This window comes from Manacus candei, unplaced genomic scaffold, assembly GCF_025592945.1.
Source record: "Manacus candei isolate 608988 ecotype Guabito, Panama unplaced genomic scaffold, ASM2559294v1 h1tg000065l, whole genome shotgun sequence".
Taxonomy (NCBI): Eukaryota; Metazoa; Chordata; class Aves; order Passeriformes; family Pipridae; genus Manacus; species Manacus candei.
Genome location: NW_026138113.1, coordinates 8,701,921 through 8,726,096, shown reverse-complemented (window position 1 = coordinate 8,726,096; position 24,176 = coordinate 8,701,921). Strand labels below are relative to the sequence as shown.

General features: G+C 39.4%; 1 long non-coding RNA gene across 2 annotated transcripts; it reads left to right on the top strand.

The window, feature by feature from the left end:
• Nucleotides 1–6,156: 6,156 nt before the first annotated feature.
• On the top strand, nt 6,157–24,176 carry LOC127479120 (uncharacterized). 2 transcript variants are annotated; one of them, XR_007907468.1, is made up of 7 exons: nt 6,157–6,224; nt 6,307–6,485; nt 9,228–9,294; nt 12,176–12,221; nt 17,491–17,575; nt 18,485–18,638; nt 23,848–24,176. It is a non-coding gene; the product is annotated as an uncharacterized LOC127479120 (long non-coding RNA). The 2 variants fall into 2 exon arrangements; XR_007907467.1 differs by lacking the exon at nt 9,228–9,294.

Below are 24,176 nucleotides of genomic sequence, written 5' to 3'. Positions count from 1 at the left end.
TGTTTTCTATTTAATTTACAGTCTTTATTAGCCAAGAAAATCTTGGCTGGATCTTAGTCAAAGTGATGAATATACAAGGATTTTGATCTACAATTTGGGCCACTTCAAAGTATTCTTTACTTTATGATCATTTGTAATCAAGGTCAGAGCTCTGGTGGTAATTTAGATACCACCTAAACATATTTATAATATAAAAATTGCTTTGCAGTAGCATGCATACTGTCCTTTCTATTTTTGCTCATGGTAAGATTGGAGCTGCAAATGCTCAGGTTCTCTAAAAGTTACTCCTACGAGTATGTGTGAGCAGCTCCATACATAAGTTTCTCTTATTCAGTTCCCACAATGACACACAAAAAATGGAGCATATATACATGACAGAAAGAAATTGTTTGTTTCTATTGGTTTGTTTATTGAAATATGAGCTTAATAACTTTATGGGAAGAAAAAAACAGCCCCCCCCAAGCCATGAAACCTTTAAAGAGTAGTTTTTATTCTCTTCGTCTTCTCTTTTTCTTGATTTCCCATATTCTTTGCTCGTGCACCGAGACATAAGCAGTTTCAGAAGTGTTCCCCTTTTCAAGTACAGGGACCCTTTCATGCCAGCAGCATCTTGCAAAACAAAAACTAAAGGTGTGACCACTGTTTAAACTCCATCATCTCAGGTTCTAGGCCCGTTTCTTCCTAGATATTATGTCTTTCTAGACATTATATCTTTCTACATATTTCTCTCTATGCTTGCTAGGAAAAACCTTCTGAATGTTGTACTTCATTTCTACAGTCTGACATTTTGACAAGCTCAACTCAAACATTCATTTGAACCCCAGCACTGAGACCCAATTTCTTCAGCCTTGGCAGGCACAGACCTTGCCCGTTTTCTCTGACACTGCTGCAGGAGTGCATTTTCAAAGTTAATATTGTATCATGCACCCTTTCATCAGCTCCTTCTTTTCTCTTGCAGCCAAAAGCATCCTATGGATGTTTTAAGGCCCACATAAGCTCTTCCTGGGGGCCTTTTGTCCCTATCACATCCATGAGGTACTGACAGATCAATGTGCATCCACTGTTCACAACAGATTTCATCCCTGATGTCTTAAATCTTGAACTGTACTCGTTTTGTTTCCTTCTGTGAGGGTCCACTCCTGTAAAAATCTGCCAAGCTACTACACTTGCCCTTCTTCACATCCTCCCTTAAAACTCTCCTCTGCTGTGACACCTTAAAAAAAATGATAGTGGTTAAGCAGCTGATGTGCTGTGACTGCATAGTGATCATAATTATCTCCCAGTTACCTTGTCATTTCTGCCCCTCTCCCCATCTGTTTGCTGTCACTTGTCTTTTGCTTAGATCAAAGGCTCTTTGGGGTATGGACCAGGCCTGTATTTCCTGTGCATTTGGGTACTGTCCTGCACGAAGAATCTCTGGTTCTAGGCACTACTGCAGTGCACATAAATAAAAATTACTGTTTCTAAAGTAAAATCCTCTGCATTTTTGTATGCATAAATTATAGCCACATCCTGTAATCCATTTTTCAGGCTAAACAATTGACTTCAATGGGAGTTGAGCCAGAGTAGGAGTTGGCCTATAGTCTTTGCTCAAAACAAGCAACATAACATATTATTAATCACCTTAAATAGAGACTATCACATTCAGTGATGCAATCCTACCTGTGGAGAAAATAAATACCTTTCCAGAAACCTTATGACTTCTCTCATTTACACTAGGCCAGGCTGCTCTTAAGAAAACTATTGTTCTGCCAGGGATAACAAGATTGCAGTGACTCCCTGGTCATATTGGAGGTTGACAAAAGGGTGGTGAGTACCCAGAAGAGTCTGTTATATGCCACCCTGTCTTTGCCCAAGGGCTCTAGAGGTAGTTCTTTCTTACTATTCAGAGTTTTTATCTCCCATTAGAGCAACAGCCCTTCTGGGGGCTGTAGTTTGTGGTTTTATTCTGAATTTTGTTCAAATTTATCTTTATCCATACTGCAACCACAGCCCTAAAGCTGCTGGTTATAATTCTCCAAAGTCTGGGGGAAACAATCAGTGTGGCCAAGAGTGAAGCTTGAATCCCTTTGTACGTGCCTGCATCACAACTGTTGGTGGGGAGAGGTGTTTGCAGAGGCCGCTGTCTCCTGTCCTGTTCCTGAGGAACCACAGCTGTGTGCTTCCTCCCATGGAACTTGGAAGGGCTGCAAAGGAGAGGAAAGCCAAAGCCAAAAATAAAAACATGCGCAAAAGCAATGAGCAAAATCTGCCAGAATCAGGGAGCCGTTGTACTGCTGGAGATGAGCCAGAAATCTGTGGAAGTCCCCTATTAATGCAATGGCTCGGTTGCAATTGCGTCCCCCCCACCCCACCCCTTCCTTCCCCAGGTGAATCTTGTCTTGCACGTATAAGACAGACCGCAAAAAGCACACACACTTTTTTTCCACAGAGTTATAATGCTTGTTTTACAGGCTTTCAGCCTGAAAGTATATTTTTCTCCTCTTCTCTTGCAAATTTTGGGGCTTCCTAAGTTGCTGATGTGTGAAAGTCAGACAAGCCCTTAACATACTCAGTAAATCCAGTCTGTATATGCTTACTTTCTACTCAAATTGATTGTTATTTTAACAAAGTGCTAACCTTAAGTAGATGTTCATAGATCAGGTTGCTTTCCACTTTGTGCCAATGTTTAGGTCATTAGGTGCTGGGCTGCAAATGAACCATGCAGATAAGACCTAATGTTAAATATCTGGGATTTTTTTATAAAGGGAAAAATTCAGGAAGGATAAAAATCTCATTGCTTCAGACCAGAAGACAGCTATTGACTTCCTAGCACTAGGAAGGAACCTTCTGAAGCATTTTCGGTTTGCCATCATCAGGAACAAGGTGATCCTGCTCTGATTCAAAACTCCCTGTTTCCACTGGCATGAGGAAAGTGCTCGTAGCAAAACTACTCCAGTGGAACAAAGCATATATATGGGAACAGAAGTAAACTCCAGGTTCCTTTCTAGCCTTTTACAAAAGGACATAGCATTTATTTCTAGAAAAGGCAGTTGTGGTTTGTGGGTTTGGTTTTCTTTTTCCCTCAAAGGACATAAGAATTGTATAAATTTATACTGAACTAATTTTTTACTATATTCTCAGTAATGTGTCTCTATATACATATATTTTGGGGTTACTTCAGTCAATTCTTTCTGTGTTATTTGGGAGAAATTTGTTTAAATATTTTGAGTGGAATGCTATGGTATATCTGAAAATTGCCTGTTCTTTCCTATTTGAGAAAAGCATGCAGTACTGAGTCGATAAAGCAAAACTTTGTATTTATTTTAGATAATTTAGTCTCTAATTATACAAAAGTGATGAGATACACAGAATCTGACCCAGAATTATGACTAGAAAATAATAATATTATCCTAATTAAAAACCATATAAGAGTTTGTTATCCAGCCTCAAATCCCTGACAGACTTGTACGCTCAAATAATCGCAGCATTTGCAGGCTAAACATTTAGTAAAAGTTTCATGGAAAAAAAATCCCTAATGATTTCTCAGCGTTTTTTAATATTGTGCCTCTTCTATAACAATGATGGCTTTTGGGGACTCTTGCTCACTTATGGGACATGTGGGTCATTGGAAAGCTTGAATATTCATTATGAGATGAGCTGGAACTGGATGTGCAATATGTTTGGTTGAGAACTAAATTTTATGTAAATTCTACAGTGATGTTTTCTGGCTCAGTTAGAATCCATTCTACTGTTTATCTTTATACTAATAATGGTCTCTTGGGCTTCTTTTTAAGCATCTCTGTATGCTTTTTTTTTCTTTTAAAATGAAAGATGAAGATCCAAAGAAAACAATTTTTAAAGATAGAAATAGAAACACTAGGTAAAAGGAATTAGCAATGCAATCTCTGCATATATTATGTGGAAATCTACTGCAAAATTGCAGCTTGGAATTTTATTCCTAGGACATTAACTTTTTCATGTTTGAACAGTGTTGCTGCTTTGGTCCCTCATTTTTAAAAAAACCCTTTGGGTCTGCTTTTTATACCTATTTCTGCATATTTTTGTAATATTTGTTAAAATATTCCTTCTCCAGAATGGTAAACCCAGTTCTCTGGAAGAAATAAAATCTGTGGCATAGCTCTGAAATGAGAATTAACCTTGATTACTACAGTAATTTACTAATCAAAACTGGAGACCTGCTAATCAAGCCTGAATTACCAGCTGCTTGATTTTTATAGTGACATAACCAAAATTGAACATTTGGTAAACAAGAGTCTTATTTATGAGGGGGGGGAAAATTGGCATATGGCCATATTCATTTTAATGTATTTATCACTATATTGTTGTGATTTCCTTATCAGCTGATGTAGGCATAACTTCAGCCATCCACCTCACCCTGGAAAGACGAACATTTAATTTTAGGTTATCCTAGAATCGGAGTCAGAGTAGACTATTTCACATTTTAAGGGGTTTTCTGATCTACCTGTTGTTTTTGGACCCCGGGAGGAGAACGACTGATGCATCACAACAGCCTTGTGTCGTAGAGCTGGTTAGAAAAGCACCTTGGAATAAAAGGAGCAGAAAACTGGAAACAGAAACGAGAGAAATGGAGAAGTGCCAGCGAGCAGACAGCTGGGAAAAGCTGCAGGAGGAGATGGCAAAGAGCATCCATGGTGAGCCCAGGGCCAAGGGGGAGCAGGAGGCTCTGGAGAGGCAGGAGAGAGGGAGAGGACCCAGGGGAAATGGTGGGAGTGAATCACCGAGGGCCTGATGGAGGAAGGCACTGACGGCTCCTGCGAGTAAGTGCATCGCTTGTGCAAATGGACAATGTGCCAATTATTGCAGCCTATCTGATGGGTCTGGGATTTTTTAAAGTAGTTGTCTGGTTTCCATAAGTGCAACTAATTTCATGTTTTTAATCATTTCTTTTCGGTCTGATTTCTGTTCATTTTTTCCAGCTCCCAGATGGCATCCTGTATCCACTGACACAGAAAATAATTTCCCAGTATTTTCTTTAATGAATGACCTATTATAAACAAGCAGGGAAAACTCATATCATGCAATTCTTCCATAGAATAACCGATCATTAATATAAATTGAGAGAAGACCCCAAAATGGGATTTTTTTTGTTGTTGTTTGAGCTGTGTACAGTATTTTATTAAGGTGGCTTGTGTGTTTTTTTAAAATGTCTTGTTCAAATGATATTGTCATGGGTAACTGTGCTGTTAAAAAGAGGTAAAGAACAGAAACACAAAAAACATTATTCCTAGAATAATGTGTACAGCATGAAATTCTCAGCTAGTCAGGCTCTTCCTCATTCTCTGCACTTTACTTTAGACCTAATCCCTCATTCTCTCAATTCTTAGCATAGAAAATATATACCAAAGCTATTGCTGCTTCCATTTTTTCACCATCTTATCTCACAAACCTGAAATACTGTTTCTCCCTTTAAGTCTTGAATGTACTTATGCCTAACAGGAATGAAGGAGCACAGGGATGAATTGAAATGAGTGAATGGTTTATAGCCTATTTAAACCTTGGGAAACACGTGTGTGTAGTGACTGTATGTTTAGACACAACCCTGCAAAGCTGCAAGGGGCCACAGCTCAGCAAGTGCAGCCCAAATTAGAGCAGCAAACTTACCTGCTGGGATCCATAGGCAGGCTTCAGAGGGGTTTTAAGCATCAGGAAAATGTGACCAACTGCAAGGTAAACTAGAGTGCTGTTCCTAATATTGTGTACTCTTGGCAGGAGGGGCATCCACGAGGTTAAAGAGTCCAGATTTTAGGGATGCATGCTGTAAGTGCACTCAGAAGGCAATGACTTAGAATATTTGGAAGGCTAAGGAAATAAGAGTGAAATAAGTGGCTTAGAGTTTATCAGGGGGATATTTCCCCCAACAACTGGAATAGGGCTCAGCTCCACTCCAGTTCATATCCCTGCTTCCCCCTAAAGCCACATCTGTGCACCCAGAAACTTTCCTCAGTATTGGCTTACTTATTTAGGATGACTTTTACCCACCATCAAAACTTCAGAAGCCCAACAAATCCACCTGGAAATTTGGACTGTTTCAAACTGCACTGGAAGATAACAGGAGCTCCACAGAGACAAGGAGCATATGAAGTCACTGAGGAAGGAGTACTTGCAAGGAGGGAGTGATTGCTAGGGAGGAAGGCCAGAGAAAAAGTGGAAAACAACAACAGAAGTAGTGGCAGAAAAACTGAGAAGAGGGAGCAAAAATGGTAAAGTGACACCATAATGCTTTACTGTCTCTGAAGCAAGGGAAAATTGTGAAAGCATTCATTTATTCATTTTCAGCCAAAGAAAAAACCTAGGGCATAAAAAGAAGAGGCAAAAAGAAAGAACAGAAAGTAGAACATGTGAAGGAAAAGGGCAGCAAAGAAAGAGGAAATTCAGAGAAAGGAGAAACAAGTGCTGGAAGTAAAGGAGTAGATGGTGGGGGAGGAGGCAGCACAAAGAGATTCGACATACAGGGCTTTTAGGTAAGTGAATTTTATTTGTATATGTCATTTCCTACTTTTTATTGCATTTCTTTGGCAACCATCCCACAGTTCCATAACCTATGGGTGGGTGGGAGGAGGTGGCTAAGAGGGCAAAATGGTAGTTTTTGGCAGAATATTGACATGACTTGAGTCAGGTCATTACTTGTGGTTGTCATTAGACAAATAGTGAAACTGGGTTAATGGGGCAGGTGTTTATGAATCCTACAGGCTAGAGGAAGCTCAGCTTTCAAAACCTGACTCACATAGAAAGGGAGAGGCCCAAATGATTCAATGCAGTGAAAGCAATGGTGAGCAGTGATTTCAGTGCTGCAGGGGCCACAGGGACACATTTCAGATTTACGAGATGGTTCCCGACTGTCAGATGTGCTTCAGCCTCCCAGCAGACCTTGGAAGGTGGACACCGAATAGGTTTCTGTATTGTTAACTTCCTTCTTTGCAACCATCAGATGGATATATTTTTTGTAGTGCAAAATGAGATCCTGAAGCACAGGTATATGGCAAAATATGACTTTCATGGAAAATGTTCTGAACTCCATCTTTTCTGGGTACCTTGGTTTATTTTTGCCCTCTGTTTGACTCTTTACAGGCTTTTTTTCCTAATTATCTTGAATTTTAAGTGGAAGCATTTCTCAAACATACAGTATCAAATGAAATGAGTTAGGATTTTTGAAGACTTTAGAACTCATGCAGAAGCTGCCATCCTGAGTCAGACAAAATGTCCATGTAGACCAGTGCTTTCCCTCTGAGAGTGAGAGGAGCAAATGTCTAGGGAAAAACTGTATGAACTGTATATCACTCATATAGAGCAAATCCTTCTTCCCCTCTGTGCTCCTGCCCTCTGAGGATCAGTGTCAGAGGCATTTTGATTTGGAGGCTGGATCTTGATCATCATGTTTAGTAGCTGGTGATGGATTTCGTTTGCATGATTTCATGTAATCCCTTTTATGGTCCATTTACACTTTTGACCTCCACACCATCCTGTGGCCATGAGTTCTGTAATTTCATTATGCGCTGTGAGGATAAAATACTTCTTTTGTTTGTTTTAAGACTGATGCCTGGTCATTTAATTGGGGCTCCTAGTCCTTGCATTTGTGGCAACTGTTGAATAATGGCTCTATATGTTAGAAATTAGGTTTTTGAAATAGAAAATCTCTCTTGCAATTTTAAAGCCTTATGATCTGGCAAGCTCTTCTTCTTGTGAATCTTGCCATGAAAAAAGGAAAAATTCCCAACTCCAACTGCAGTCTGATGAAGTTAGAATTAGTTAAAGCAAAAATAGCTTTATAGTGTTCATACTGCACAGATAAGTAGCCTTAAACTTGTATGTCCTATATGGTTCACGTCTTATGTCACATCACAGTGCTCTTATCATTTTCACAATATATGAAATAATCCATTTGTAATGCCATGATCTGTGGCACAACTATTAAGTCATAAGTGTAGCAATGGGAGAGTGTGTTCACTGAGTTCTCTGCAACAGCAAGAAGGGGAAAGGCCTGGAAAGTCAATTCAAAAGCTAGGGCTAGACTTTGAACAAGTCACCTGAGCATGGACAGACAGCAGTGTACAGTGGGGTGGACTAGGGTGTGAACTCAGAGCTTCTCAGAAGCTTTGGTGATTTCCATTTTCACATGCCAGCTCCCTGGTACCTGATGTAAATGTGATTGTTTCTTTTCCACCTGCACCCAGGCTGTGTTGTGCTTGGTGCTGGGTGAGAGCCTGTGTGGGGTGCTCTCTGTGGGGTGGCTGACAGGGCTGTGCTGTGCACCCTGCTTTGGCCTGCCGTGATTTGCCTGTACGCCTCCACCCTTGGTTCCTTGGCCTCTGTGGTCCCTGGCCAGGTAGAGAAGGAGCCAGTAACTGTGTGGATTTGTCTGGCACAGCAACAGGAGAGGTGAGCCTGAGGGAGCTGGAGAGCCATCCAGTATGCAGGAAGCAGTGTGGAAGGATCTGTACTTTTCCCCAGTCTCCCATATTTCACCCTGTGCAGGCAGGAGCAGGAAAGAGAGACGACGTGAGGCAGTGTTTCCATCTTCCTACAGCTGGTAGTTATCCAGCATCCTCTCTGCAGCATCTTCCAGTTCTGTGTTATTGTGTATCATTCCAGTCAGATTGCTTCAGAGAGAGACAAAGAACAGATTCCAGGATAAAATCAAAACTGCTCCAGAAATGCACTGTGTGTGGCAGTATTTGGAGCAGTGGTGAGAGGTTTAAAAAAGAGTTTGACCCTAACCCAAGAATCAAATTTAATGTCAGAGAGTTTAATGCAACACAAGGTGTGGTGGAACAAAGACTGTTGGGGGGTCTCGTTTATATTCAGTTATGATGAGCGATATTCAGCACTTAAAAAGAAAAACAGTGCAATGGCTTTCACTGAATTGTATGAAGAAACAGGATAACTTTAACAAATATCACAAAACATGTCACAAATCAATTGTATTGAAAATATATTGGGTTTCTTTAAAAGAAAAGATCAGAAAAGGAAGCAGCACAAGCAGGAGGAGAGACAGCACACAAAGATTTACTTCTGAGTGCTACAAAATATTGAACTAAAAATAACATTAAAGATGAAATTTGCAATGAATCTCAAGCTGCTAAATTCCCAAAGGCTGGGTCTGCCAAAGGCTCTGTTGGTTTCCTCTGTTCTTTTCTGTCTTTATTTAAATATTTTATACAGTTGTCTATGTTCATGTGTAGCGCGAACTGTCATTTATATTTCAGTCCACTCTAAAATGGATCTTAGACTATCTCAAGCTGTGCGCTGCAGAGAGTAGTTTTGAACTGAGAGGTAAGCTGAAGTGGTAGGGACAAATGAAGACTGATATTTAATGTAGTTTTTGTGTACTCATATTTTGCTGTCATGTATTTTGCCTTAAAACTGATTTGTAATTTTCTGCGTTTTGTGGCATTATGATAAGATGTGATGCGAGAGTGGTTTCCATTTAGCAAACACATTGATGTGTTTTTGAGTCGGAGTGGCTGAATTCTGACCTTAGGGTTTAATGTTTAGCAATAACAACAAGCAAGTTTAGATCTGCAGTCTTAAATGCTCCTCCTTGTGCTTTGGGCTTGCCAAGGTCAACTTTTTAATATTAGACAGTCTTGAGCTTATTTTAGAATCACTCCTCTGGTAGGCCCACAGGGTGCTTAATATCCTCACGACTCCATTGTCTCAGGAATACAGGGCTCACCTTACACAGAAAAACTGGGACTCACAGTGGAGCTGGATGCTTGGGAGAGATTCTCTCACCCTTCTGGTGTTGGGGGAGGAAGCAGAGAGACCTGTTATATCCCCTACAAATTGCAGCAGCCGTGGTGGCTGGGGCACAGCGAGAGCTTCCTAATTGCTCCCTGCAGGGTGGGAGACACCCGAGCTGGGGCTGGAGGGGCACGGGAGGCAGAGCTGAGCCCCCAGCCCAGCACTGACAGGGTGATGGCATGGATGGGCTGCAATCCCAAAAGGAGAAAGAATTCCCTTAAGGGATGGTGGTGCTGCTGTATCCTGACCTTAAGTCAGTCCTGTTGCTGATACACTGTGCTGTTAGATTAGGTAAGAAATGTTAAGATATATTGAGGTGGGATTCTGGTGGGATTCTGCATTGTTTTTACACCAGCATGAGGAGGAACAAAATTAGTAGTGTTGGACTCCATTTCATCGATTCTTATAAAAGAAAGAATTCTTAAGAAATTATGTTGCTTTCTTGCTTCTGAACAGCAAGTCATACAGAATAAAAATTTTAAATAATGACTATTAGATTAGGAAGTCTAAGAAGGTTTTGCTACTTGGGAGCCTTGACTATTAAAAATTGATAAATTGCCACTGAAATACAAGCAGCTCTGCAATATGATAGATCAAAGTTCATTTTTTCTCCTAATGCAGAGTTAAGATGAGCAGACTTACTTTTTGCTCATCTTCTTTGCAGATCAAAAACATTCTTTTCTTTTTATTTGAGCGATCAGTGTACTAGAAGAGCCCAATGTATATGTTGTGACTGTAGTAAAATTCTTATTCACAAACCCTTAAGTAGTAATACAGCATTTTGGCATTGTGCAAACCACAATACATCTCAGCACTGCTGTCCAAAGTGTATAGTATGTCTCCTCCACATAATACTGTTGTAAAGGTAATTAATTGTAGTGCATGAAGTGATCTTTCCTAAAATATTTTGACCACATTATTAAAAAGCTAACTCTTCTCAGTAGTGCTTCCACACTGAGTTAGCAGAAAGACTTCAGCATGTCGAGTTTTAGTGGACTGTATTCCATAGAAAGGACTAGAATGACTGAAATGTAAACCTTGGAAAGACTTTGCTCATGGCTTTTTCCAAATCTATTAATTGCATGTCAATGTAGCTACATGAGGTTTTATTTTTTGTGTGTAATAGATATATACTATTATTTTCCAAGCATTTATAAATCCACTCTGTGCTAATTTGCATTTTTTAAAACCTTATAAATTAAGTAACACTAATCTATGTAATGAACATGCAACATTAAACACTTTTAAGGGCAGCAAATATGATCATATCCTTCAGAAAATATTTCTAACATGTGTGATTTCCAACCCACTAACTTACTTGTAAGTTGTATAAAAGCTGCAGTTGATAACAAGGTCTTGTGTATCTGGATCTTTGGGTAAACAGTGTCTGCCAGTGTAGCTGGAGGAGACAGACATTTCCATTTTTAAGATCAGTTCTGTGAAGAAAATCCTTATGTGGGTGTCCACAGCCTGGCAGCTGATCTGAGGTCAGGCACAGTGTGCACACACTGCCATAACACCCTCCACCCAAGGAGGAGGGAAATCCTGCTTGTGGCCCCACGAAGGTTCAATGCAGGAAAACACTTAAGCACATAATTAGTTTTAAACGTAAGGGGTGATATATAAGTTAGAAATATACTTTGCTTGAAGATGTGGGATCAAAAACATATATTCTGGAAGGAAGTATATAATGCATGAAAATATATTGTATGGGAAAACATTTATAGATAGCTAGATAGGAAATGATGGAAGCCCTTGATTTCAGTTCAAGGAATACTCACATTTACAGTATTTTATTTCACATTAGTCTTCAGTAGTCTGCCATGTTCTGTATCAGGCCATGAAATTTTCATCTATGTAGTCTTAATCTTTGGAACATAAAGATTTACCATCTCTGAGCCTGATTTGGCTCATCTTGGAGCTGATGACAGAAATCCCAATTTTGCTCTCAGAGGGCATGATTGGACCAGTTAACATTTATTTCAGCCTTGCAGAAGGACATATTCCTCGTTTTATATATAAAGTATGCCAAAATAAGATTAAGAGACTTTGTGAACATTGCATGGTAAGTCAGTGGCACGTAGTCATAGAACTAAGAATTCCTTCCTTCCTGACACTCACTTCCTTGTTTTATACTGTACTTTGGATAATGTGTCTGCATTCCCACAGCAATATTCTTCTGGCACACGATAATGCAATAGTTTTGAAATATGCTTTTCATGTGATGTGTGAAAACATAAAATCTATAGATGTGCAGTATACATGGATAAAAGAATTCATATTACAATATGTAGCTACAAGCATAATAAATGGAAATTGATGAAAAGGGAATCTTTCTACTGCTGGGATTTTAGGAATTAGACAAATGTGTGTAGTTCAAATAAGGCAGAATTTCTGCTTCTTGTCACAGGAAGAGCGATGAACATGTATCAGAAGAGAAAATCAGCTGCTGCTTGGTAAGTACCCTATGATTTTTCTTGACTGCTGCCATTTGGGCCCTACCAAGTCCAGTACTTACTGTGCAGATCAGGGCTGCTGACTCCTTACATGTTCATCTGTCATATGAAAAGACAGTCTTAGAAAAACTAGAACTATAGCAATACAATACCATTTCTTCAGAAATATTTTTATTAATTAATTTGCTCTGCAAGTGGGAGCTAAATCAGTATATTGGTGAAGTTAATTCTTGGTCCAGTCTTTTCATCTTGAAGGCAGAAGAGAATCCCAGAGAAGTGACACTGAATGCTATTTTTCTCCTATTTTTATAAGCAGTCATTGCACAGTGCAATATTAGGTGAAGCAAGTCTTTGATCTAAATGTTTATGCTAAGTGGTTTTAATTCTTCTTATTGTTGTTGTTTAATAGTAGTAGCAGTAGTAATAGCCTAAGTAGGAGTATTACTGGAAGGCCCTCTGTAAGGCTCTGCCCAAGGAGCTCATTAAAGGATAGCACTCGGGAGATGATGCCCTATCCAACTGGAATCAGCAGGACACAGGAACTACATCCCATACGATGAATAACAAAAGAAAGGGTAGTTTACATTCTTTGATACATTTCTGCTCGATTAACCCCCAGTGGGATTTTACCCCTCCAGTCACATTTTTTTGTTCCTCTAATCTTCTTTTGTGTTTGCTCACTGACCCCAAGCATGTATTTGACTTGTGACCCTATTTCTGTTAATAAAATACAGGCCATCTGACCAGCATTCGCACCACTCAGCTACAAGGTGATGATTACCTCATTGTAAATGCTCTGAGTTAGCAACTCCCAGTGTAAGGCTGGTGGCTGGGTGGGCTGAAGGTAACCAGTGGAGGCAGCAGAAGCATAATCTGAACTGTGATTTCGAAACCAAACTACAGATAATAAACTCCTTCAAAATATGTAACTCTGTCCGTAGAAGAATTGTATATCTCCTTATGTATTGTTCAGCTATTAATTAGTTGATAATGTTTAGGGGATTATGGCATGACAAAAAACAATTATGGCTATAATGTGGAAATTTTCAGTGTCTGTATGGGTGGTAGCTTATAAAATCAGAATTATCCTATTTCCATTTTGGGTTATCAATTATAATAATATGCCTCATGAAAAAAATACATCAGCACTCAATGGTAATAATTTCAGTATAATGTTTTGAGGCTAAATTAACACTTGAAAGCATAGGTGAGCTCTTTCCAGGCAAATATTTGTTTTTAAAGCCCTAGCAGACATGCAGGATGTTTGGGGTTTTTTTTAAGAAAAGGCATAGTAATGAACTTATCCATGCTTTCACCAAATCCTTAAACCATGAATCTTATGAAGAACACTGTTACTTGTGTGTTACATGAAAAAATCATGCCAAAGCCATTTATCAGACATGTAATCTGTGTCTCTGTTTTGTGACAGGAAGCCATTATTTCCACTGAAAAAACAAATCCGTTAAATTTGAACTATTAGATTACAGCAGGGTTAAGGCTGCTTCTGTGCTGTAGAGTCACATCAGGGTCACAGCCCAGTTCGAGAGATGTACTGCAAGAGCTTCATATCTGATTAAGACAAAAAACTGATAAAAATGTAATGCAGACTAACAATATGGAATTATCTGATGCAGTTTGGGGGGATAGGGGCAGGGGGTATAACATCATTCAGTTTATTTGCATATGTTTGTTCTTTCTACTGAAATCAATCTCTTTGAAGGAAGCAAGAAAACTTTAGAAAAAGAAAATATTATTAATGCTGGTAAGAGAACACAGAAGAAAATCTTTAGTAAACATTTCTTTTCCAGTGTTGATTATCATTCTGTCTAATGTTTATTTTCATAGTTTTCTTTGATCCAAACACAAATAACAATAAAGTTAGCTTCATTTCTTTGAACTAACAAAACTATACTGTGGCCAAATTTGGAACAAATTTTTAAGTGGCTTTTTTGTTTTCCTTCAAAGCCACATACCAGATTTATAGAGTAGATATTTGCGTAACTCACAGCCTCTCCTATATAGGAATGTTTCTATGGCCAACAGTAATTTACCTGCTGTGGGCCTCCTCCTGACTGTGTTGAAAGGCTGAGGGCTGTGAACATCTTGGGCATGTACTCAATAGTGGTCCAGGGAGCACCAGTGACCAGGGCTCTGGGTCAGGGCTCACCCCCTTGTGTTATGGAAGTTGTTACAGTTTGTAGGGATGGAGTGTGGCTCCATGGGGGTGGCTGATGGGTTTAAACCCAGAATGGGGTCAGTGCACCCTCACTGCAGTTCCTGGCCACGCAGAGAGGCAGGGCAAGGGTGGCAGAGCACCAGCTCTGTGCCCATGGGACCCTCTGCTCAAGGGGAGCTGACAAGGTGTTGTTACTGCTCCTCACTGCTGGACCAGAACCAAGCACAGGTTCTGTCTTCACAATCTGCTCCCATCAGAATCTGACAGACAAGTATCTACCATAGACTTAGAAACAACTACATTCCTAATGTAGATATTGTACAGTTGTAAAATATGTACTACAGTATTTACCAGAGTGCTTGAGACTAGGTCTGCATTGCTGGGGGAGTTTTAGTCTGTACATATTTAAAAACTCTGCCAAATCGCAGATCTGCTTAGGAGACTTGGCAGTACCTGCTGGGGCAGTGGTCAAGAGTCCGTACCAGTGATGGAAAGCATGTATGTCACCTTCAGATTACAGCCAGCATCTATTCTGGCTATTCTGTTCAGCCCTCCTGCATGCAAATATTGTCTCTGAAAGTGGTGAAAGTTATGAACAAAGACCACGATGTCAGTCAGGAACCACAACCTCAGTCAATCAGCTACAGAGGAGCCATATGCTGGATAAACTGACTGCTTTTAAGATTTTTGAGGATATGATACGGAAATATGTATCCAAAACTCACTGTTATTTTGCTCTCCCATTATATTCCCATGTTTGTCCCACTGCTTAGCCTAGCTGAAACAAGGGCATGCAGGCTAATGATTGATTGCCTCTGTGAGTAGGTCCAAGTTTCATTCTTAAATCAGCCAGCATGTGGTTGATGACAGGGACAAAGCCAACCCTCATCACTCCCTAAGCAAATCATCTTCTGCTTTACTGTACACTTCGACCAAATTATGATTTCGCCATTGAAATAAGTGTCAAAATTTCCACCAGCTTTGAGTGGATTTGGATTCGGCCATTGGCTTCTAGGTGCAAATGGCCTCTTAAAGGGCTTACTTTTTAATCAGGAGGTGTTTAAGTGCTTCAAGAGAATATAAAAATAGTAATGAATGCAAATGACATGAGATCAGGTATTGCTAAAAAGTGTCATTAGAAAATGTTTAAGGTTAAATCAGAACTAATTCCAGTGCCTGCAGGTGACTCACACATAAGCAAAAATGAAAATTTGGGTTCTAAACTGTGTAGAAGAGTTTTTGGTGAGCCTTTTTACTTTTTTTTTTAGTGAAGGCATTGTTAGTTGGGTTGGAGAGGTTTTTAATACATATAAAAAAATGAGCAGAAAGCCTTGTAGATGGGTGTAGTAACATCTGCCTGACTCTGCAGAAGCCTGAAGCAGCAGCAATGAGAGGTATAATGCTTGAAAACTAAAGATGGTCAGCTATGCCATGCTGAAAACTCAGGCTATGTTACAGCTCAGAACCAATGGGAATCCATGTACAAATAAATAGTGTATAGCTTATTGTAGTGATGGCCCCATTTGGGAGGGGTTGTGTTTGCGTTCTAATATTCAGCTAAATAATATTTAATTTAATGTTCTATTATTTTTATATTCAAACGAAATCAAATATCTGCAGTTGTTGTGGTAACATGCATTGCCACTGATGGCCCAGGCTGAGGTGGGTGCAAAGGAAGCAGGTGATGTCCTGGCCTAGCTGCTTTGTAGAGTAGGTCTGCCTTGAAAATTCCTCTTCAAAATGTAGGACTACTGTGTTCTTCACATCTAGGGTCTTAAACACGAGTTGTGCCTCGAAAATCTTATGTTATATAGTCCCATGGTAATTCTTCTTCCTTTATCTCTAGTAATTTTCCTCTGCTAGGTCCCGTCTGTCCCTTCTGCTCAGCGGGGGGAGGTTGTTCCTTTTCTTTGTTCTATTAATTCTCTCATAGCTACTATCTACTACATTCCATGTAACATCCACATTCAAGCTACTAAGCCAGTGTTCAAGTATATTAAATCCTCCATTTTAAAACAATGATAAAAGGTTTTTACTGAATAAATACATAGAGCTTCTCTTAGGTCATGCAATAAGGAAACTGAATATAGAGCTAAAGTTCCCAGAACTTGGGAGGACAAAGGAGCAGTTTACCACAGAGCCTTTCCCAACACTCAGAGCTCTGATAGTCCTTAGAGGAAATAATAAATCTTTCTCTTTGTCGCTCTTCTCTAGGTTTCTTTTGTTGTTTAGGATTGAAAAAAATAAAAAGTGTAGGTACTACTTACAAGGCAGCTTCCTTGATGTTTCTGGTAGTCCAATCAAGGGACAAGATTGTGTGTATAGGAAGGGGAGATGAACAGTTCATCCTGTAAAGGAATTAAAAACAAAAGTGGAAATCCTTTTTAAGAAGAAGAGTGGTGGGGATTATACCTGCATGCTTTCACTAATGACTTTGCAAACATTTAGCCAGAGATAACCTAGAAATCCAGTTGCACTTTATTTAATATTCAGATAAGGACCATTCACCTGCTGTTAAGCTACAACATCTACAATCATTCTTTGAATACTGATAATTATATGAAGCAGGCTTCCCCAGAGGCTGGTAGTCTAGTCTGGATTCACCTGGAATACAAAGATGAATAATATTGCATATTACATGCACCCAAGTAGTTGCAATTTATAGAAATGTCCATTTATACTCCTGGAAAAAAGATGTGTATTTCCCTAGGGATATAGTATATGGTGATAAAAACCTGTGTGGGGGACTGTTTGGATTGTAACTCCTAGTGTGCCTGTTGTTGATTAATTGATAAACAAATAAATCATTATATTTAGCCAGATATCTCACTACAGCCCACAAAAGAGAAAATGTTAAAAAGGAATTTTGTGTGCCTCCCCATAAGGAAGGGTTACTCAGAGACACAAGAAATGAGTACGAGAAGTGTCATCCAAAGGCTCAGAGTCGATGTGTGTACACATTTCTAAAGGATGAGGAGCATCATGAATATGCTCTCCTCGCCCCCTCCTTTCCTCCTCTTTCTCCCATCAGGTGCCTTGTCCTTGTTCTCCCCTCTCATTTGCTGATGGCTGATAACACCTTATCTCCACCAGGGAAGCAACTGGGAAGTTTGCTCCTTCCTCACAAGACTGAGGGTATAATTAGAACCACGCACCTGCTCAGTCCTCCGGTGACTCGGTTAGTCTACATCCATGTCAAAATCCATGCTGTGAGGGTAATTTGATCATCTCACTTACTTTTTTCATATACTTTATATGAATAAACCACCAGTACAAGCCTCCGTTGAGTTGGTTCAGTTTAATCTCACAAATTTGTGTCAACTCTTTGTTGCCAGAAGAATTTTATCATTTGATCTCATGGTTACACTTTAGTAGACTTTAGTACATATTTTATTTCACTCTCCAGAATATAAAATTCCATTTTGTGTCAAAATCATCTTTTTATTATTATCTATTTATATTTCTGAGATACTTACAGACTTCAACTGAGATCAGGGTCTTGTTGTACGAGACAATACAGAAACATGCAATAAAAGAATTCTAGTCCCAGGAGCCTTGTAAGCTGAATAAGGCTGAGAGAAAGGAAATATTACCTCTTTTTACAAATGGGAAACCAAGGCTCTGACAATCTCTCTGTACAACGCAGTGTTGTGCCATACAGTGATACTGAAGAGAGAGTTCTGAAAAAGCAACAAAGTCCAGAAACTATGCAAAATAAAGGTGGATTTAAACCCTATTATACTGGCAAGCATCTATTCAAGTCCAAATAAGTCAGAGATGCACACTAGTTTCATTTGCACACTGAGCATCCCAAGGCTCTCTTGGCCTTCTCCATCCTCATGTGTCTCCCAGAACCCCTTGAAAGGCAGACAACACCGTTTTTTTGATGCTGTCTTAAGCTTGTACAAGTTTGCCACTGCTTCCTCTAGCACTTAACAAAAATGTACCTCAAGCCCTGCAATGCCACAGGGGTGTCAAATCTCTCTGACTGCAGCAGCTTCCAGGCTCAGCAGAGATACATCAAGGGTCTGTTGGGTTCTCCTTCCCAGCATCCGAAGGGTAATGTGATCCTTTTGTCCTTGGACAGAGCCTGGAATCTCCTGTGTTAGAACACTTCACTGCTCCCAGAAGGCCCTGTAAGATCCCAGGGAGGCAGCAGCCAACAGAGGATATTCACTAAAGACCAAGCAGCAGAGCAGCCCTTTGGTACTCCCTGAAGACAGCAGAAATGAGAGGAAATGGTAAGTTCACTGTCTCCCTTTCAGAGATGACTAAATTTAGGAGGGGAGTCTGCCAGGAATGGGAGGGGGGGAGATGTAGGAGTTTGTACAGAGGTGCTTGTGCCCCCTCAGATCCGCTGGGTTGCTGCAGACGTTCACACACCAGCCTGCTGAATTTGGTTTGCAGAACTCTGTGAGCTAAACTCTTCACCGTTCTAACTGCACCACTATAACGCTGCCTTTCGACTAAAAACCAGTTCAGACTAATTGTCAAGGATCAGATAACAGGAAAATATTTCTATTTGACAGTCTACTATTTTTCAATTGTTCCTCTGTTACATATCTAAGTAAACATTTGTTCCACTTATCATTTCTGAGGAAAAGACATGAATCATTTGACTAGTAAAACCACAACGACAGCTGTTGCTTATTAGAAACAGTCATCTTGTTCAAGAGCCTGCTATGGAGGAGTTCTTCAGGAAACTGTTTTTCCTTTTAGTGCTTTACAGTGCAATGAAAGCAAAGTTGTAGAAATTAGGGCATTTTTGTTTCACTTATGTGATTGGCAAAACACCCAGGTGCACACACATGGAACAATCATTACAGCTCAGTTAGAAGCCCCCAAGAAACAGGAAAATACTCAATTAAGAATGCTACTAATGATGTAATACTTATGTTCTTCGACTTTGTGGCATTTATACAGACCCTACATTATAGCTGAAACAAAACTGGATTTAAGGGTCCCTTGGTAAACAGATTGTAGTGTTTGGGATTTTGGTGTTAGATGCAATATTTATACCAGTTATTATGCATGTACCAGAAATATTTTTCATCATTTATGTTTTTTCCGCTCTTAGGAATAAATTGATCTTGGATTCATAAAATCCCTAGAAGCCAGTCATTGGTGGTCACTAGTACATTACTTTCAGAAAAAGCTTTTCAGGCCAGTGATTAAAAAATAAAAAAGAATAATTTTTAAAAGTCTGGTCAGGATGGAAAAAACAGAGAGAGCAACAAAATACTTTTTAAATTAGAAACAAAATAAGAAGCAAAAATTGGACCTTGACAAATTCAAGAACAATGAAGTGAAACTAAGTCAGGTTAGACATAAAGATTTTTCCCTCCCTGGAGTGCTGATTCAGAGGCTTAATAGACCATAAGGGCCAAAATCTGTTTCTGTGACCTGTGTGGAACAAAATTGTATTAAACAGAGGCCTAAGAGTTAGGCATTTTATGAGACAAAATCACTGGAATGGTATACCCTGTATGATGCCATTATTGTCAGCTTTGAAGGGAGAAGCCAAAGACTAAATGAGCATAGAGACTGCACTGATCCCAGCAGAGCAGAGGGGAGGAACCTTGGCAGGGCAGTGTAGAAATGCTACCAAGTAGTCTGCTCTGCAGGTAACAGGAGAGCTTGTGGCTTTGTGGCTGTTGCTTAAATACCTTTCAAACCCACAAAATTAATTTGCAAACATTGAAAGAGTGAAAAAGAAAATAATTTAAATGGATTGTTGGATTATTTTCCAAAAAAAAAAAAAAAAAGGAAAGCAGAGCCGGGAAACTGGAAAGAAGTGTGTCACTGAGCTGAGGTTTATTATGAGTTAGAAATCTGCAAAACTGTCACCAATTCAATAATAGTATTCAGCAAGGTTTCCAGAGATCATATCCTGCCCTTCATTCACCCTCCCAACACTCAGTGATGGGAGTCAGCACTTTGCTGCAGCTGGATATTTAGAAGTCATTTGTTCTGTGTAACATGCCTGTTCTTACTAATCTTAGTCAAGTAAGTAGTCCATCCTCATGTGTCATCCCACAGAAGTCAAATGTGCTATTAGCATAAGTGATGATTACTTATCTGTGTGAGGTCCTGGGAGGTTGGGTCTTTCAGCATCAGTATACTTGACATGGCAGTCTTTCTATTGTAATTTAATAAAATGGGGCCCAATTCAGTTCAGAGGTGCCTTGAGGAATAAGCCGGACTTAAATGGTGCTTAGGCCTTTGACTGGACCTCTGCAAAGCCTTCATTCATTGAGTGAATGTTAATTAGTCAGAAGGGGGTTATTAAATAATAGACTCAGTTCTTTATCTTTGCTTAGAGCACGATACCTTTGCAAGTGCCTGAGCAAACTACTGTAAAATCTGAACACACTCAGAGGAAATTTCAGGTACAATTTCTTTCCCCAGTAAAGACAAGGACTGCAATGTCATTAATAAACAGCAAAGAGAATTTGTACATGTCAATTCTAGAATACAGTGCACTAAAAATGGGCAGCATAAGACAGTGTGGAAAACTGCATCTCACAGCTGCACTGGAATGGAGATCTCCCCTCCAGACAGGGGGGTGGAAAAGGCCTCATCCAGAACCCTGTGCACTCTGGAAATCTGAGTCTGATGAGTTCTGAATTAGGCCCTTCTTGAGCAGGCACTCTTAGACACCCTCAATATCCAAGTCCTGGATGATTGTGAGCAGTAACACGCTCAGTGTAACATCTATAAACAGATCAGTTACCCCTAATCAACTATGCGGTGCAAGGAGGAATCAATCAGTTCATTTTCTGTGCCATGCACCTCTCCTAAAGAACAGCTCCTAATTGCTGCATGGATAAATGAGGAAGAGATATCACTCATGCTAAACATGTTATTTTAAGGGGTTACAGGTATTTCTAACAGCTGAGAATCTCTTGCTTTTTGGATTTCTCATATCTTTTTGTTCTGCACCTGATTTCTGAGCAGTTACCAGCCTCAGAGTGGCTCCTGTATTCTTGCTGAACCTTCATTTTAAGATCCTACAGTTCTCATAGCATTTACATATTTTGCAAATGCTGCAGCAATTCCTTGTAACTTTTGTGGTCATCTCCTTAATTCATAGTTTCCTCCAATTCCCAAAGTGTAATGGACATAGGAAAATTTTTGGATTATAATTTCCTAACCAAATAGCTCTTTTCTCTGCTCTTTGTTACATGTGATCTGCTATAGTTGCAGAACACATCTTCTATGTGACACCACAAGAGTTTTAAACAAAAATAAGATATTAAAAAAAGTCTTAATACAAAAAAATATTGCCCAGGTGTTCAGTTCAGAGGGTTTGGCATAGTACATCCCAAACAGTAGACTCATTCTAACATTCGATCTTTACCTTTCCTGACTGTATCTGTAAAACAACCTGCTATTTGTGTATTACTGCATTTATGCTTTTCAACCAAGTGTTTGTGAAGAATTGCATTTATTAATCAGGACATCAATGCTTGCCAAATTAGGTATACTAAAGGCATATATGCAGGTCAATCCTGTACCATCACATGTACAAAGTGCATTTTACACAACGCATCGCTTAGACTTTTGGGGAAAGATTAAAATCTGAATGGTAGATGGCAAACAGGTCCTCACTACATTAATAACAACAAAGGATCATCATTGTCAATATTAATGAAACAGTGCTAGAAGAGCTTTTTTTATCATTGCCTGGACAGCGTAAGTTTTTTTCCTATTAGATTTTTAATCAAGTTCAGACATTTTCAGAGCTGAGAGGCCTTTGCTGTCTCGTGCCCTTGTACAGCCTAACAACATGGCCACACTTCAGCCAGCTGTAATCCATATGAAGTCAATAGGACTTTCAAGTATGACAATTAAAAACCTTTGGAAAAAGCTTGCTTAATCAGTTTTTAAAAGATTTCAAGATCTGTATGTGTCCGCCATTATTTAAAATAAGCATTTTTTATTTGCTAGCCATCCAAGGACCTGGTTTTTCTTCATTTTCCCATTAGCCTGGCAGTTTAGCCAGTAGAACCCTTTTATTCCTCCCACTGGAGTAGCAGAGAGAAATTCATTTGATTCTAGTGGATAGTAGTTGATTTCATTATCATATTATAGAAAATAAAGATTACAATTCCAAATTATTTTGCCTGCAGTCCACACACTAACCATGTAAATGGCAATATGTGGAAAAGTTGACTGCATCATAAAAAATTTACTTCCTGCAAGGATTTTCTTGAATTGGTTTCAAAAGAATCTGCTGTTTGGCATCTTTCCTGTACTGAATTTCTGGAGGGTAACTGCATTATGTGCATGTAAAACATGCAAAAGGAAACATTCACTGAACTCTTTCTTTCTGCTACCAAATGTAACTGTACCACATTGTTTGTGTTTAAAAGACTTGCCTGAAAGCAAAACTCTACAGGCATACAAGGTTATAGATGTATGCATTGTAAGATAACCACTAATGGAAGGTGAAATACTCTTCTGCTTCACTTGCCGTTGAGTGACAAAGGTTGCATCTAATGATAATTTGAATATTCTGCTGACAGTTTGGGATACTCTGCCCCCACCAAAATAAATAAATAATAAATAAATAAAAAAATAAATAAATGCTTCCAACTCCCAGAGCAAATGCCTATAAGTCTATAGAAAACAAATTAGGAATGCGTTATTCTCAATGAAAAAAGTCTCCACAAGAGCTATAATTTTATTTTTTTTAGTGCACAGAATAACATAAATCAAAAGAAGCAATAGTCTACCTTGTGTTTTGACTACTTTGACCCTCTTCAACCCCTGCCAATTTTTATCTCATTTTTGTTTAACTTTGTACATCAGAGTTTAATTTTAAACCTGGTCCTGAAGACAGTGATGTATAGGGTACATCAAGTATAGCTTAAATTACCCTCTCCCCAGTGATTTGAAGTTGAGGGGAGGGTCTTACTCCGCAGCAGGGTGGGAAAGAGAAATGGTCAGATGTTGCCCTTTGAACCTGACCACCCTCAGCTACAGAAACATTTATGCCAGAACATCATTTATTGATTTTATTATATTTTAGGATCTCTTAAAACTGTTGGTGAAGTTTACCATATATTAATTTCTGACACATGCATATAAAACCAGAAATATGGGTTGAGCAGAAACTATAAATATAGACAACACTGCCCAATAAACTTACATCCTTTCACTTATAGGTTTCTATTTCAGCTGATCATTCTGAGCAGCCTGTCTTTGAAAATAAATGTTACCCCTCTGATAAGCTAACCAATTTGAAGATTAAAGCTGCATTTGAGGATTAAAGTTTTTCTTATTTGATTATTGTTGTGTCTTGTAACAGTAGAAGATAAATATTAATAAAATGTTACAGTCTGATTTCTGCTCACTTTACGCATGTGAGCATTTTATACCAAGAGACTGAACAAATTATGCAGGATTTGGCCCTTAAACAGAGCATTGACTGCTCTGTTTTCTCAGTCCACTAAGAATAAGTCTCCCGTGAAATGTTACATGTACTCGGCAAACTCCTGAACCCACTGCTGCCACGGAAAACTCTCACTGATGGGTAGCTCTGAGAACTCACCCTCCAATTATGTACCACAGAGCAATGGATGTGTTTTTATTGAGAAGAATAAAAACCACAAGAAGCGCTCTACAACAGACCACAAAATGGGTTTGGCACCTGTGTCTGCCCGGAGCCGAAGTTTCGGAGTTGTGTTATCACGTGGCCCGCTGACCCCAGGAGAGCAGGGCTGACCTTGTCTTACACACAGAAGTCTATTGCTATGACTCCCCTGAGAGCACAA